The sequence below is a fragment of the Numida meleagris genome, chromosome 1 (genome assembly GCF_002078875.1).
Source record: "Numida meleagris isolate 19003 breed g44 Domestic line chromosome 1, NumMel1.0, whole genome shotgun sequence".
Classification (NCBI taxonomy): Eukaryota; Metazoa; Chordata; class Aves; order Galliformes; family Numididae; genus Numida; species Numida meleagris.
This window is the reverse complement of record NC_034409.1, coordinates 32391504-32405775: the sequence shown is the minus strand read 5'-3', so window position 1 is coordinate 32405775 and position 14272 is coordinate 32391504. Positions and strand designations below refer to the sequence as shown.

Genomic DNA, 14272 nt, shown 5'->3' with positions numbered 1-14272 from the left:
CAGTAGGAACAGACTGAGCTGCTGTCCCTGGGCATTAAAATTATTTACCTGCCTCCAAGGTAAGCGATGGGCAAGAGGCAGCAGTAGTGTCTCCCTCTTGTACACTATCCTTCAGAATGAGCCAGACACACTGATGACTTACAAGCTACAGCAAGCACAGAGGGCTGTGTATGCCTGTGCACAAGTTGCAAATCTCAGGCTGAAGAATCAATAGTTTCCTTCTTGCTACCTGTAATTTGGCACTGAATGCAATGGCAGTGCTGTGAAAACACATGCTCCCCACCAATCTGCCAGCCTTTCGCAGCAGCGCCTGCCCGCCCATTGCTGATAGCCCTATGTCCACTCTGCCTCCCTAATCCACCAGCCTCCAAGGCTGCCCAGCTCACCCCTCACTGTTACAGCCCACATAGTTCAAGCACACACCAGGATACAAAGTCCAAGGTAAGGGAAAACTTCACAGCTGATCTGAGGCTTGTTTGCCACAGGAGTGATGTTTCATGTTTCTCCAGTACCTCGATTTCCCCTCAGATTTCCTCATTATCTTACATTTTGCTATATGAACATATACACCATCACACACAAGACAAAGGAATGAATTATCTATAAAATTATTATTATAGCTACAGATGACTAGGTAGCAACAGTGCTTATTTTGAATATCACCTAATGCCTTAAAGAAAGTCATATGAACCTAGTGGCTGACTTTCTTCTTTTTCAAAAAAGCTGTAGCTCATGAGGGACAAAATATGCTCAAATCACTAACATATGCTTGCAAATTTTCTGTTTTACTTGGGTCAGTTTTAATTCTGATACCAAATTCCTTCATTTCTCTTTCATGAATTATTGTGGTTGCGGACAAGTAGAAAAATATATTTCTATAGTCATATCAGATCATGTATGTGAGCCCAATTCCATAGAACAAACTGTGTGTACATGAGGCTTGAATGGAATGGTACTACTGCCTTCTCTGGTATCTTAACTTTGAATGGTGACAGTCTTCTGAAAGTCTCCTGTAACTCTTAGTTTTAATGTAGTAAATATTTGTAGTTTCATAACTATGATAAGCAAAAAACATTTGTATGCTGCCTCTAAGAAAGTCTCCAGCTTTTAGGTGTATGATTTACACACATAAAACTTTAAACATGTGTTATGTTTCTGGAAGTACACTTGGTTTTCATCCAAGTGATTAAGGGAGGCATTTAAAACAAGTAAGCAATAAGTGTAGGCATAGATTAAAGTGGCAACGTGACAGTTGTACTTGGGTACATAGTACTTCAATACACAAGCACAGTGACAAAAATATCCAGCAACTGATGAAGTAATTTTGTTTAAAGACAAGGAGACATACCCTGCAGTGATTAAAGGGTGTAGTGTAATTTCTTTCTACTTTGCCTAGAGGGGCAGCTGTTCTGGCAGAAGCCTTCACCCCCAAGGGATAACTCTTGGCTGCAGTTTCTACCAAAGTAAAGCAGGTTTATTTTTGTGGGCAGAAATCCACATAAATCCTGCCAACAGAGACTCCTCAAGAGAGACAAATTTTATGCAGCTCCCGGCTGGCCTGAATGCCACTTCAGCAGCACCTTTCCCTCACAGTTCACCTTTTTTCTCTTTCAATTTTTTCCTTTCTCAACTAATCAGCCACCTTGTGTATGTCTATTTGAGAGAAATTTAACAGCTTTAACTGCCACAGGTAAAAGATTCAAATCACTGTACTAGTTTGCTGCGGATCTACAGCAGCTGTTTTGTGTTTTTTAAAGATGGTAAACTTAGCACAGCCTCTCAAAAATCAACCCATGGTTCACAACAGAATTGCTCAATCTGGTCTTTATTTATACTGCTGCATTTTAGAGTTTTCATTAAAGCCAGTGCTCTGACAGTACAGTTCATCCCTTCCCTTTGAGGCATGGAGCTTGTTTAGGTATCTTGGGCTACAATGGCTTTCCTTAAGAGCAGGGCAGCAAATGAGTTGATGCATTGCTAGACTGCCAGAGAATGAAAGCCCAGCAGCCTGATGGATTATAGCATATACCTTTCCTGCCTTTCTCCACTTTCAAAACGTTGCATCTTCTCACTCCTGTCACCAGTCTCCTACCCATCCTTGAAGAATCACTCCAACAATCTCCAAGCCAAAAGAAAAAAAAAAAAAAAGTCTTACATAAGCTCTTATCTCCTTTGGAAAAAAAAAAAAAAACCTTTCTCTTGATTCCCTTTTGAAGCAGAAAGTAGGTAGCCCATCTCTCCTCATCAGGACTCAGATAAACTTGTCCACCAAGTGAAGAAATAAACAGTAATTCCCTCTGGCAAGGTCAGAGGGGCAGATGAAAATGACCCTGGGAGCATGAGTGCAACCAAATACAAAAGGTTCTGTGCTCTGTGGGGTTTGGTTAAATAATTCAAGTCCAGTCTTTTAGTAACATAAATGCAAACCATTCCCTTCTCAACTGGGGTAACAGAAACAAACACATAAAGTTAATGAACCCAGCAGGGACTGACCAAACAGTTCAACCTCCCCTTTGGAGCAGTGAGAACACCATGAGGCAACGTTAGCCACTTCTCACTGAAAAACAGAATCCGCTCTGCTTTGGTAGGATGAATAAAAATTTCCTTCATTACTGAAGTTCTTCAGTCTTTAGGGGGCTAAATTTACTGTTAACCCCTGACTAAAAGATCATCTGTTCTGTTCTGTTCTGGCAGTTCATGGGCTAAAAAAAAGTAATGGCAGTGAAACATCTTAAAGCATTCAATCCTTCTGCATTCTTACTGGGTCCAGAATCTACATCTCCTCACTCTCTGGTACTGCCAGCATGCAAGTTCCTCTCCTTCATCCCCACACCTTCTTTCACACTGCTCTTATAAGAAATAGTCTTTCTTTTGTATCCATAAGTATACACTATTCCTTCTATAAAGCTGGTCATAGAAATGTTCCAAAGGAGTCAAAAAGATCTTATGGAAAACACTTCCCTGTATTTGACACTTACAGTGGATCAGTATAGCTACTAAACCTAACTGAAACACCTGAACCTCCTGAAACTTCAAACCGCTGTACTCACATCTCTTTTCTCAGTGCTTTCCTATTTTGCTCATTCATCTCCTGGTATGCAGTATGTTGCATATTTCTTCCTATTTTTCCTATCAACTGCTATTTGTATATATGCATAACATTATTTCTATTAGAAAACTATCTCCTCATTTGCATACATTCAGTTGCCTTTATGAAAAACAAGAAGATGTTTCTTTGACACTACATCAAAATGCAAGATTCTCTGCTTATAAAACCTCTGCATCTGCTGTTCAACGCACTTACAAGCTGGGCTGTTCAGACTAAAGTTGTAATTTCTGATTTTATCCTGTAAGAGTGTTGGTTAGACGAGAGGATTGATTTAAAAGAAGGATTTTAGCCCCAGTTATTAAGAGATAACAACCTTCTTATCTGGGACCCAATAATACTGAAATTAAAGATCCTAATTCAGGTTTGACAGCGCTCCATACAGAAAAAAATGTATTTGTACACCTGAGATAAAACCGGTAAATGGAAGAGAAAAAGAATAAAGAAAAGGAAAAAAATTCTATAACTAACTTACCAGGACTAAAAACATATTCTCAGTCCTCAATGAAAAGTATCGTTCGGTATTCTGTGAGAATTCTACTTTATTAGACTAGCAATTTGAGTGTAATATTTTAAAAATAAACTTGTACATATTAACTCCAATACCTCTGCTATTTTTTTCAGGAAATTAGTACAAGAAAAAGAAAAAAAAACAGTGTTGCAGCTGAAGCACATTAATGAACAACAGGATTTAAATCATTATTTTCAATATACTGCCTTTCAGCAATACTTAAATACATCCAGAAGTGCAAGCTGATTACCTAGTTGAGAAAGAATGTCTTGTCACTTTATCAGCTGTTTATGCTATCAGAGTCAGAAAAAGAACTTGTATTAGTTGTGGAAAAAATGGGCTTTTATATCTGATCAAATACAAACATATTTTTGCAGTCTGCATGAAACAATCAGCTTTACTATTAAACAGAATAGTGGAAATAATTTATCGTTTTTAATCACAAAAATAATTCAAAGATGGAAACCTTCAGATGAATCAACACATCCTTATGCATTTGGACAGTACCAGACATGGAAATGAACACATGACACACCCATTTCTTATGTCAAAGTGCCTTTTTAATGGTATATATGTGAGAAGGGGTCATCTATGCATGTGCAGATGAACTCAGCACGCAAGCACTGTAGGATGAGTTCACAGACTGCACACTGGCACATGGCTTCAGAGCGCTGTTCAATCAGTAAGAGTGGAGCAACTTACTTATGGAACAAATCCATACTGCAGAGTCCATGTCTCCCTCTCCTGAGATCACAGACTATCTTTACTCAAGGAAATCTAAAAGGTGTAAACTTTAATAGATTAAAGTGTTAAGTGTAATGTTAAGTGAAGTGGTTCTGAATGTGTCTTTTTGCAAACTACTTCTGGAAATCAAGTTATTCTCAACCACCAGGCTAAACAATGACTATAATATTCAACCCCTAATTTTTATTTTCAAGATTGTAGTACTAAGATTTGAGAATTGCATTGTTTGATGGTTAGTTTTCCTCATAAAATATTTGGTATTCATTCTTTTGTTAGCATCTTGTTTGGCAGATATTCCGGTATACAGGAGTGTGCCGTTTTGTGATCAGATAACACAATTCATTGACAGCAAAAACATTGCTAAGGCCTATGATTAGCACACAGATATAATAAAAGCTACCATCAACATTCTTTCTACTATTCTCTCAAAAGTAAATAAATAAATAAATAAAAATGTAAAGACAAGTAAACACTACTGTGAAAATCTGATCCATTATTCTGTTTCTGATAGCTTGAATGTATTAGCCTTTGTGAAATTCCTCGAAATAATAACATCTCTTACACTTCTACTGTTTTTGCCTCTTCAATTTGTCATACTTCTAAGGCTACATATTTTCCTTTACCCATAAGATCTGAAAGGCAGAAATAATAAATAAATAAATAAATAAATAGAAAGCACTAAGGGTAAAGAATATAAACACTTGCAAGTCTAAAGATAGCATACATACTGGTTACTATGGAGGAGCATCATCTACTCCATATAAAAGCTGTCTTACAAGTGAGCATGAACAGTTTCCAGTTTTAGCGTGGAAAATACAGTATACTGGTAAGATGAGCAGAGCAAAATAGTTACCTTGATATCTCCCTCTATTCTAAAATAATGGGGGAAAATGCTCTTACAGAAAGAATGAGGAAAGATGAAGGACATAGAAGGACATGAAAGTATTAGAGAGAAATCATTTAGATAATGATTACGAGAAATAATTTCCATTTAAACTAATCAGGCAAGTTAAAGCAAGTGATCCAAAAGTCTTTGGAAGAAACCAAAAGAGTGTATTCAGCCCTTAATGTATGTAAACAAAGAGTAACCCAGTGGAATTGCACTAGGGTATGGAGATGAAATACAGAACTGGAGTCACAGAAACAGAGGAAATCCCAATTAGCAGTACTGTTGTATTCTTTGAGTGCATCTCTGAACATAATTGACAGAAAATACCCCAGTGTGTTTAGGTGTCAGTTTTAAATGTCCTTCCCCGGTTTCTCAGCCTCATGTGAGTTTGGACCTTACATTCATTAACTTCACTTATAAATCTTTTTCACTATGCTAATACAGCTAAAACCAAAACAGGCCACATATGACATTGTGCTGCAGTGTTGCGATGCATGAATAAGGAATTAACCTAAACTGAAATAAAGCACTTTTATGTCCAGTATAACAACATCAAAACATCTCATTTTGGATAACTACATCAGAAAAACATGAGAATAAAGCCCTTATGCCTCTACACAACATAATTATATCTACAAAAGAACAAGAGCAAAGGATCTCCTTTTCCCTTATTCTTCACAAATACAACATATACTTCATGCTTTGTCATTATAGGCTATTAAGGCATATTCTTTTCTACTCATTTTCCTCAAATATACAACCCAGAGGTCTAAAAATGCACAAGTTTTTATCACTTTTTGCCAAAACCTGGTGTTATGATTTCTAATCAGGGGCTACTGAGTGCCCCTATTCACCTTTAGTAGCAGTAGGAAAGAGCGGAAGAGAAAGAGGCTGCATAATAAAAGATGAGGAGTTAGGACCCCTGTGTGACACAATGAGCAGAGATATTATAAATTCCTCAGGGCAGAAAGGAAGTCCTTAGTTTAATACTGTGTACAAATTATTATAAAGAGTACATCTTAAAAAGTATCTGGTAATTGGCTGATAGGCCCACTGTTTTCTTCATCTTCCAGCACTGATTTCCCTGCTGGTGAGGCTCTGTTCTCTCCACCTTCTCTTTTCTCTCCACCTGGTGCCTGATGCACACCTCTTGCTCAGCTAGCTTGAGTCGTCCCAGAAACACTTTTTCCTGACCCTTAAACCACCCTTCAGTTCCAGCTGGCAGTTTATATCTCCCCAGTCTCCATTTCTAAAATCAGCAGAAGGCATTGCAGAGAACAAAGGTCGAGAATTCAGTTTCAGACCCAAATGGAGTCCTATTTAAAACATCATAGAATCATTAAGGTTGAAAAAACCCACAAAGGTAATCTAGGCCAACTGTCAAACCACCATCACGATGCCCACTAAATTATGTCACTCAGTGCCACATCTAAACATTTTGTGAACACCTCCAGGGACGGTAACTCAGTCATCTCCCTGGGCAGCCCAGGGAGTTCCACCACCCAACCAGTCTTCCTGAGAAGAAATTTTTCCTAATATCCAACCTGAACATTGCCTAGTGCAACTAGAGGCCATTGCCTCTTGTCCCATTGCTGTTACCAGGGAGAAGAGGCTGATCCCAACCTTGCCACAGCCTCCTTTCAGGGAGTTGTAGAGTGGTAAGCTCTCCTCCAAGCCTATTCTCCAGACTCAACAATCCCAGCCACTCCTCATAAGACTACATTGCCCTTCTCTGGACACGCTCTGGAGCCTCAGTGTCATTCTTGCAGTGAGGGGCCCAAAACTAAACACAGTACTCTACGTGTTGCCTCACCAGAGCAGAGTAAGGGTGGACGATCACCTCTCTGGTCCTGCTGACTACACTATTTCTGATACAAGCCAGGATGCCATTGGCCTCCTTGGCCACCTGAGCACGCTGATGGCTCATGTTCAGATGGCTTTCAACTAATCCTTTTCCTCCTTGCAGATTTACAGCCACTCAGCAACAAGCCTGTAGCTATGAAAAGGGCTGTTGTGACTGAGGTGCAGGATCCAGTACTTGGTCTTTTGAACAGCTGGCCTCAGCCCATTGATCCAACCAATCCAGATCCTTCTGTAGGGCCTGCCTATCCTCAAGCAGATCAACATTTTCTCCTAATTTGGTGGCACAGCTTCCAAAAGCAGTCTAGAAAAAGAGTTGTTCAATGGAGAACTTATTTATCAACAATCATCAAGGAATTAAACAAATACAATTCCAATTTTTAAAAAACCAGACACCTACATACCCAAGAGCAGCTTACTTGCATTGTTAAGGTTTCTTTTTTACTTTCTGTTTGAAACTTGTCCTAAGGGCCATATTTAGAATGCAAACTATAAGAACCCAATTAGGTAACTGCAACTCCTATGGCATTTTAATTCAATAGTATCACAAAACATTTAGATACCTTTCATTTTAAGGCTTTCAATTTCTGTCTCTCAGTGTGGTCAGCAGAGAAAAGCAGCAATGTCTAAGAAGTCATGCTGTTATAGCTGGTAGTTTGAACATAGTCCTATATTACTTCAAAAATTCTAGCCCTCACTGCCAAATATTTACATAATTATTGCAGATAATTGAAAAAAAAAGCCACAAAAGACTTCATTTCTGGTGTAAAGAAAAAGATCTAATGCAATTGAATTAAAAATCAAATAAATTACAGTAGGAACTGGTTTTGTTTTAAAAAATAATCAATTACACATTTTGCATGTATACTTTTTTCACAGCAGTGTTAAATCCTTTTTGGCTTGTTTCTTTTAGTACTGTAGTGTACACATTTGTTTTCAATATTTCTTGAATTTGGAAAACAAGCACTGAGAAGTATAAGCCTGAAGTTGATGCTGAAACAATTTCAAATTTTATCTTTTTATTGTCTCCTTTTTGCTTGTACCATAGACTGCAAGAGTGCCTAAATGATGGATAACTTCTTATACTTGCAAGCATGTTGCTGAGAATGAATGCTAAAATGTACATTAAATTTTATATTTCTTTGAAAATAAAATCACTTCTATACTTAGGAATTATGTAGCACTGCTTTGGGACTGATTTTACTAATTTCTGTTGCTTGCGTCTCATGCAAAAGGCAACATTCATCATTGTACTATCACTACCATCACTGTAGTGACTGCAAATGGTAAAAATTATTCGATGTCGAATGCACTTAGAACACAATTACAAGTCTTTGTTTTATACTCATTATCCCTGTGTGCCAAAATGGGGAGTGCTGTCAACAGTTTGCTACCACAGAGACCATCTGATGGGAGCAACATGCCTGAAGGAGTAGCAAGAGCCTTCTAACAGCTGAGGGAAGATAAGCTAGTATAAAGAACTTCTTAAAAATATAAAGGTAACAAAAACTATTCATATAGGACATGGTCTGAACAGTTTTCTGTGTAGCATATGCTTTCTGAATGTTCCCACATTGATCATCATCTTGATCACCACCTACAGCTGAGTCCTCCACAGGAAAACCTCATTCACAGAAAAACCTGAAAATGAGCTAAAAGTGAAATAACAACCAACCTTCCTGTCAAAACAACTGGAAATTATTCTTTTGGGGAACAAATGTTCCTCCATGTGTTTGGGCAAGTCTAGTCTGCAGAGATTTACATCTGAATTGTTAAAATCATACACTGTCGTTATCTTTCACGGTAACAATATGAGAAGAACGCCAAATGCACCATGATTTCCACCATTACTCAGAACACCACATTCTTGTTGGTTCAATACTTGACATTGAATAAGCAGAGCACCAAGTCAAAACAAAATGCATCAACAGCTAAATTTAAAAAAAAGAATAATTTCAGGATTAAACTTCTTCTCTAGTACTTCCTGATTTTGTGAATTAAGATCAATTCCATTTCTTAAGCCATCCAGGGAAAGTGGGAAGTGTCAAAGTAAAGTCCCATTTTTGTTTTCATTATTTTTCCTCTTTCTCTACTGGGATTTTTTTCAATTACCCTAGTTATGACAATATCCTTTTGGTAATACATATTCACTTCTTCAGCAAATGCTTTTCATGCACACATCTGATTACACATTACTGCACGTGTCACAAGACACCATGTCCTGAAAATAAAAGAAATTATAGGAGGTAACTGGTGGCTTGAATTTCATGATAACAAATAAAGGAACCACCTAACACCACTTTATAAACTAAATTCAAAAATATAATCAATAAAAGGAGCTGATGATAATGAATTGTTCTAAAGGGAGGTGGGAGGCAAATGGATAAGGCCAGGCTCTTCTCTGTGGTGTGTAGCGTTAGGACAAAGATAGGAAGTTCCATACTAACATGTGGAAGAACTTCTTTACGGTACGGGTGATGGAGCACTGGAACAGGCTGCCCAGAGATGTTGTGGAGTCTCTTTCTACAGAGATGTTCAAGACCCATCTGGACGCCTACCTGTGCAACCTATTGTAGGGTACCTGCTTTAGCAGAGGCGTTGGACTCAATGATCTCTTGATGTCCCTTCCAACCCCTGTGATTCTGTAATTCTGTAATCACCTCTCCTCCAGACATAAATATTATAAATTAAAATTCAAGAGATTGCAAGGGAAAAAAACTGAGACTCGTAGTTTGCCAGACACCATGACCTGTGAGCTATGAATTTGCTCTTCAGTAAAAGCCTGTTTTAATTGTTTAAGAACAATAGCTACAACAAATACTGGAAATACATGATAGAATGTTAAGCCAAAGAGTGATCCCCAGTTAGCCCAACATCCTGTATTCCTCAAGTCACAGAATATTATACCCTTACTCCTACATCCCAACTACTTTTGCTTGAATGTTCCAAAGTTCACAATAAAATTATGAAAGTTGGCACAATGGCTCACAAATACATACATGCCAAAGAATGTAGGTTTGGACTGAGATGCATACATGGAACACAGCCTGTTTCTCACGCTCGCTTGATACATAAAACAGTTGACCAATGAAATCCTATTTTCCTATGTAATATTCTCGCTGGTGCTGTGCATATATTAGGATGTATATATATTATCTGAACAGATACAGGAACTAACATTTGCTATCAATTATTAATGGATATGACCTAGCCTTTTATTAAATAAAAATCAAAAGAGAATTACATTTTCATAATCATAACAACCTTGAAACAAAAAATCAATTTAATAGCACAGATAATTAGCATAGACAAAGACCATTCTTCTTGTCTTGACTCTCACATAAGAAAATTTACAGTGTTAACTCTAGCAAAGAGAGTTAGGTATAGAATTAATTCAGAATTGCATTCAGATCTTTGCTAAAGCAGAAATCTACTCAAGAAAAATTCAACTCTTCACAAGTATCCTGTGATGTTGCAACAGGAAAAAAATCAGGTGATCTGTAGTCACCTTCCTTAAACAATAACCAGAAGATACTGCAAGCAAAGCCACCGACTTGTCATAAAAAGAGGACAAGAAAATTTACTTAAGAAAGAAGGGATACTAAAATGGATTTTTTTTCCTAAAATGAAGGAAAAGAGAACCAATAGGTACCAGAAACATAAGTATACATACACAAATAGTAAAAATGTAGAAAATAAAAATCTAAGGAAGAAAAGTAATGAAAGAAAAACTTTTTTTCAAACAAACCAGCTTGTGATTCGAAGAGTGCTCTTCTCTCTGCCTTAACTTCCATGCCTATAAATAACGGCATCTTCTTTAAAACTGCCCATAGGATCTCCTGCTTCCATAGAACCCTGATTCTAGAATGAAGATTTTGCAATAACAAGAGCTGAGTTAGTCCAAATCCAGTACATACTACTGAGAAGTGACAGATGGAATTAGGTTAAAGACTGGATGGAGATTTTTTTTATATACTATCAATGGCGTGTTCCTTTACACTGAAAACTGCTGAAAAAAAATTCAGCCTCTCCTTACTGTAGCTGCAGAGTCACGATGTTAAACTGTATAACTGTTGCTTTGGTATTTCCCTTTGAAATATTTCAAGGTCTCCCCATAAAGCTTATATCTATTGCTCCTTCATCAGTTTACATGAAAAGTACCACCTCTGACCAACTGTATCACAAGATCTTCCAAACAGTTGCCCTACACATAAAATGTGGGAATTTTATTGTCTACAGTCCATGAAGACTTCCCATGAAGACTCCATCTGAGATGTAGGCTATCCCATGTCTCCATCATATTAAAAAAAAATAAGGCTGGTGAAATTATCTGAAATTACTCATACACACACACAGAGACACACACACAAAAAACGTAACCTCCAGCTACCAGTATTTGCCTTACTCAAACTGCTGTTTTGCTCTGAAGCCACATATATTAGAAAGACTGTGTTCCAAACTAAGTTAGCTGAGCTATTCAGATACGTGAAGTTATAGTTCTACAATTAATTGCTTACATTATAGAAACTTTTGAAATATAATTTCTTATCTTCCTTCTATGTGCAAGGTATTCAGCACTCATTCTCAAGTACAATATGCAAAGTCAGAAATCATGGAAGAAAAGGGGAGAGAGCTGTCTTTAAAAGTAAGAAGGGACTCATTTATGCATTATTCACAGATTTAATATGTACAAATAAAAGCATTGCCACTGTTATTGAACTACTTGTCGGTTTCCTGTTTCCTATGAAAATCAGTCTACCCCCCTCTGTCTTGAAGACCAACTTTCATATCATGGTTCATCTAGAGAGAGCCGAGGCAATATTTCACTGGCTCAATTGGAATGCATTTAAGTTTATGGCTCCATTCCTGCAGTGGAAGCTGCAAGCACCTCTTTCATTGCTATTTGATATGTAACTGGAGCCACAGGCGGATGTCACTATGGAGATATGAGTGGTTATTATAGAGACTACAGAATCAGGAATGGATGCCTTCACAAGACATGAGCATCCCTTGCTTTATTGGAAGCTGTTTCAGGAAAAAGCAAAAATAATCTCAGTACGATTTCTTCTTTGCTTAAAAGTTCAGGCTGGCATCTGAAAAGAAAAAAGAAGTGCCCTCTCTAAATGTTATTTTTCTTTGTTTAGTTTTCTTGTTCACCTCTGACTTGAAAAGCAGCGGTGTGCCTGCATGAGCGTGGTGTGCCTGCAGGATGAAGAGATTACCGGCCCTCCCAGGAGCACCAGAGCACACTTTGGTCTTCAGAATGTGAAAAGGTCTGTGTCGGAGCAGTGTTCCACCTCCGGTGTCTTGTAGGGACCACTTTAACAACCACAATGCCAGTGCACAGAGGTCTGCGTTGGCACAGAGAAACCCTTTTGTCACAGGACAAGGCTATCAAGAGAGACTTCAAGGACGCTGAGTCCCCAGTGTGCTAGCAGAGGTCATATAAAAATAACGATGGAGGAGTGTTCTCCCGGCTCTGGTACCAGTCACGGGGAGAGCTGGGCGCCCAGCCTCTACGCAAAGCCTGTTTGGGAATGATGAACCAGCGCTGCGGGGCTCGGAGCGGCCCGGCACACGCCAGGCACAGCCACAGCGCAGGGGCCCCGCGGACCCCTCCCCAGGATGACCCCGAGCACGGCGGTGTGACGTCACCGCTCCCCTCGGGGCCGCTGCCGCCAAGTGACGCCCAGTCAGGCACTCTGCTCCTGCCTCGCCGCCGCGCCTCCCCGCCCACGTCTCCCGGTGGAGCTGCCCCAGGGCGGGGGCGGCCCTGGCCGCGGACCCGCTCTGCGCGGAGCGGGAGGTGCGGCAACGCCCCGGGATTGCGGCCTCGGCTCGGCCCCGCCGCCCGCCTCCCCGCCCGCTGTCAGCGCCCGGCGGCCGCATGGACACGGCGGAGCTTGCGGCGCTTCCCTGCAGCGGCTGCTTCGGGACCGGCGGGCAGCGCCCGCGAGGGGCGGCGTCCGTCCGTCCGTCCGTCCATCCATCCATCCATCCATCCATCCATCCATCCATCCATCCATCCATCCGTTCATCCATCCGTTCATCCGTCCGTCCGTCCGTCCGTCCATCCCTGCGTGGGTGGCGGCTCGTGTGCGTGTGCGTGTGTGTGACTGACACTGCGGCGCGCACAGCGCGGGGGCAACAGCGCGCCCGCCCGCGGCAGACGGGGGGGGGGGGGGGGGGCCGGGGCGCCCCGGCTTCGGCAGCCCCGTCTCCGTCCCCCGGAGCCCTCCCCGGTGGGGGCGACCTCAGCGGCCTCGCTGCTCCTCCTCCTCCCTCCTGGCGGGTAGGTTACGTTACCTGGTCTCTAGCTCGGGCTGGATCTAATCCCGCGGCCGCCGCCGGCTCCTCTCGCTGCCGCGGGGGTGAGCGGGGCTATGAATTTATTTATTCCCCATGAGGCGGCCTCGGCAGGAGAGCCCGGGCCGGGCGGCGGGGAGGGAGGCCCGGGTGCTGCTGCGGGGCCGACGGGGTGCCGCTGTCCCGGGGGTGCTGCGGGGGAGCGGCCGAGGCGCTTCAGCACCGGCGCGGCGGGGCGGGGGCTGCGGAGGAGACGCCTCCCGGGCTGCCCAACCCGGCTCCGCGGGGCCGGCGGGGGCGCGGCGCCCGGCCCGGCGACAACGAGCCAGCGCGAAAGGCAGCGCCCGGCCCCCGCCCGGCCCCGTGCCCGCCGGGTGTCTGGGCCGCGTGTCACGCTCCTCACCTCGGTTCTGGCAGGGCGAGTCGTGTCCGTCCACCCCGCCGCCCCACCCCTCTGTCCTCCTCAGCGGGACACGGGGTGCCGAGTGTTTTGCATCATGAGGCTGTTTGCACTCGCTGGCTGTTCCACACAAAGGTTACTGCAAGGCGCGTCAAGTTCATGTCAAGAAAAAATGACGGCGATCTTTACGTGCAAAACGGGAGAACTTCACCTTATCGAGCAGCAAGTTTGGCCATGAGGAATGAGTTCTTGATTGAAGTCGTGTTATTCTCTCCCTTTTCTCTACCTTATCTCCACGCCTCAAAAAGAATTCAGGAACTGTTTTGCGTATACCATGAATATGTTTATGAGAACAGCCATTAAATTATCCCAAAATTCTGTCCTTGAGGCTAAAATCCTGTGGGGAAAGTGATAGAACGTACCCACATAATTACATAATTAAAGCCTTTACCATAA

General features: G+C 41.5%; 1 protein-coding gene across 2 annotated transcripts in view; it reads right to left on the bottom strand.

Annotated features, from left to right (window-relative positions):
- The window catches only part of SLC16A7 (solute carrier family 16 member 7), an 82283-nt gene extending 68443 nt beyond the window's left edge, over positions 1-13840 (bottom strand). Inside the window, exon 1 of one of the 2 annotated variants that reach the window (XM_021385039.1) lies at positions 13820-13840. The gene's annotated coding sequence lies outside the window, so the exon portion shown is untranslated. Of the gene's footprint in view, positions 1-13416; positions 13545-13819 lie in introns of those variants that run through there. The other variant, XM_021385038.1, reaches the window with a different exon arrangement.